The 3,377-nt window shown below is 54.6% G+C and overlaps 1 pseudogene; it reads right to left on the bottom strand.

The window, feature by feature from the left end:
- Nucleotides 1-2,450, bottom strand: LOC100624548 (annotated as a pseudogene).

Here is a 3,377-nt window from a genome sequence, read left to right as displayed (position 1 = left end):
GGTCCAATTAGACCCCTAGCCTGGGAACCTCCATAATCCATGAGTGTGGCTGTAAAAAGAAAAAGGACCAAAAAAGCCCCCACAAAACCCAAACAAAATAACAGAAAAAATCACAGCTGCCCCATCCAGCCCAATACCTGTCACAGAAAAGTTTGTTTGTTTAGTTTCCCCCCCAAAAAGAACAGTTCCAGGTAATTCCATTGCCACCACATTTGTGTAAGTTTTCACTGATCAGTGGTATTACTGAGTGGGAGCAACTTGGTAGCAGGGTCCAGGGGGCTATGAGGCCTGGTGGCTCTGCTCTGGCCAGAGCCCAGGCACCACTGACCGACCACTACCAACTGGGCTGGCATCTTCCTGCACTCACCTCTCCAATTTCTCCCACCAAACGGTAAGTGGCCTATGGGCACCCCTCTGAGAAATCCTTGGCTTCTGCTTGGATTGGCTGAGTGTGTGGCTTCTCCTGTGCCAGTCCCTATCCATGGGACAGGGAGCATTTAAGGCAAGTCTAACCAGATATAGTCAGGGATTACAAAGCAGAATGCCCCATCTTCTCTGTCTGGGGTCTGGGGTCAAAGATGGCTCATCTCCTTCATCCTAACCCACCCTCCAGGTGGTGAAAGGGATAGGATATGTGGGGAAAGAACAATGGGCCAGCCGGCTCCCCCCTCCAAATGCCACTTCTGCCTTAAAGCAGGGGAGGCCCTGGGCACTAGATGGACTTTGAGACCTGTGTTTCTGTTTTCTGTCCCAAGGTGGGGGGGAGGGGCAGCAGAAAGTTTCGTTTCATAACCCCTTGCCCTTCTGCCCAGAGCCAGGGGTGGAGAATGTAACCACCCTCCTCATCTGGGCTGGGCGGTTTGTGTGGCCATTTGCTTAGCCAGCCTGCAGTGCTAGGCCCCTGAAGTGCCCTCTTTCTCTCGTCCACCCTTTTCCAGGCCCAAGACCTGCTCAGGTTTAAAGCTGTTTTAAACCAAGTCAAAGAGCAAACAAGGTCCATTGGAAAATCGGAAGATTCCCAGCAGTTCTCACTAGTTCAGCATTCAGTGTCCCCTGTTTGCAAGCGCAGGGGGGTCGAGGAAGCTAAGAGGAGGGAGAATCCACTGTGGTGCTTGATGTGGTCCCCCGGGCCAGCTGGCTCCTCTGGAGAAGCTGAAATCACGGAGCGATGCTCAGATAGCTCTCTGCCTCCCCTCAAACACCTTCCAGGTCCCCACGACCCTGTTCTGCAGTGGGGAGAGCTGTAGGTTAGGGCCTATCCACCCTCTGGCTCATCCAGAGCTTCAGGATTCTCACGCCTGGATTCTTGTGCTTGTGCCATGTGCTACAGAGGAGAAGGGACCCTGGCCCCTCGCCCCGACCTCTGCCCTTTGCTCCTTAAAGAGGGCACCATACTGGTCCAGGAACTCTCGAATGGGCCCGGGCAGCTGGGGGACCTTCTCATAGGAGTCCAGGTGGCCTCTGACTGTCTTTCGACAGAAATGTTGGAGAGGGGTTGGCTCAACACCGGAGGGATCTTCTCGGCCCTGGAGTAGATGTAATAGGCTCTTGGACGGGCGCGGGGAGGGGGCTCCCAGGGAGAGGGTGAGCCGGCGGCTGTCAAGCACCTCGAAGGAGGCCAAGGAGGAGGGTTTAGTCCGAGGCGAGGAGAAAGAGGGGGCGCCGGAGGGGGGCAGATAGTGATGCATTGGCTTGAGTACGCAGTCGAATCGGGCACGGGCTGCGTGCTCCGGAGGTAACCCTGCAGCAAGAAACTGGCCACCTCGCACTGGACGTGCAGGTTCTTGATCCCAGACTGGGTCTTGACGCTGCGCGTAAGAAGTGGCGCTGGTTCGAGCTGTGGCGGATGAGAAAGGTGCTGGCGGGCTAGGCGCTGAGCAGCAGGTTCGCCTCGCTTCGGGTTACGGCGCTCCAGTAGAAGCCGCTCTCCTGCAGCTTGCGCACTGCGTTCACCACCAACTGGTACTTGCTCTTGGAGCTGAAGGTCTTGAGGCGCAGGCTGGTGTCCGGGGGCCGCTCATCCCAACCGCGGGAAACTTGTTGTTGGTGACCCGGGCTCAGGGAGCCAGTGTGGATCTGCGCGGTGGTGGCTGCAGCTGCTCGGAGGCCTCCTCACAGCGGATGCTACCTCATCCCGGGCGGGGCTAGCCCTAAACCAAAATCCCTGGCCTTCGGGCTGCGCCTTCTGTGGTCCCCAAGGCGCAGAGGTGGAGCTGCGGCCCGCGGTGGCCCTCTCCGGACCCAGAGGTCGGTGACCGTGAGATCCACAAAGAGGCCTTGTGCGCGCGCCCCTCAGGCTTTGCTGGCGGGCCCCGCACCACCCTCTGTGCGCCCCAGGGCCGGTCGGGCGGAGGTTGGGGCGAAGCGGCGGCAGGAGCTGGGCTGGAGTCTTGGCAGTGGCGGCGGTGGCAGAGGAGCTGGGAGTCCAAGTCGGAGCCCTGGCATTGCATCTTTAATGAGCTCTTGTGGTAGACAGCATTTCACACACGTCACAACTCAGTTGCTGGGGGAATTAAGCTTATCCTGTGGGGATCCACTGGTCGAGGACTCAAAGCTTGTGCCTGGTTTCCCCCAGACTTTGTCCCCCATTGCTCTTTTGCTTTGTATGCTTTCGCTGTAGTAAATCATAGCCATGAGTACAATGATATGCTGAATCCTATGAATCCTTCAAGCATATGGTCAAAACTGGGGGGTGGGGAGGAGGTCTTGGGGACCCTGACACTAAGCAATTCCTGAAGGTGTTCACTGGCAGCCTTAGGAATGGGCAAAGAAGGATTGCAAAGAAAAGAAAAAGGCACATCAGGGTAAAACTTTTAGAGGTTTGATGTTGGAGACCACTGAACTGCTGAACTCTGCAGAAGGCAAACTTGGTGCACCTGCAAAAGCACAACAGACTAAGGAATGCTTAGGATGGCAAAGCCAGATAAGCATATTTGCTAATGCACAGTTCTAAGGTACAGGGTCTCCTTCAAAGACAAGATAAGGGAGCTATGCATAAGCAGCTGCACTATGTCCTATGGATAGGCACTTCCTTGCTGGTAGTTTCCTTTGTTATTCACTAGGAGATATTTTTGTCACTGCCTATGCCTGATTTTGCTAGCTAACCTACATACATCGCCTTCCTTAATAAATTAGTGTGTGCTAAAACCTAGGAGTCTTTGTTCTGTGGAATAGAGTGCCTCCTGGTCCCCCACTTTCTAAATGTAAGAGTCTTGTGTGTTTTGCTATACCACGCTGTCCCTCTTTCAGGGTCTCCTGTTGCCCTGCAGCACTGGATGTGGCAGTTTTACTTTACGAATTGCTATCTGAGATTATGCATATAAAAGGGAGAGGTACACAAATACTAAATCTCAGGATGTATTCATTTACATCAATAG

Source organism: Sus scrofa, chromosome 1 (assembly GCF_000003025.6).
Source record: "Sus scrofa isolate TJ Tabasco breed Duroc chromosome 1, Sscrofa11.1, whole genome shotgun sequence".
NCBI lineage: Eukaryota > Metazoa > Chordata > Mammalia > Artiodactyla > Suidae > Sus > Sus scrofa.
The sequence above is the reverse complement of the archived record's forward strand: the minus strand, read 5'-3'. Positions and strand labels throughout refer to the sequence as shown.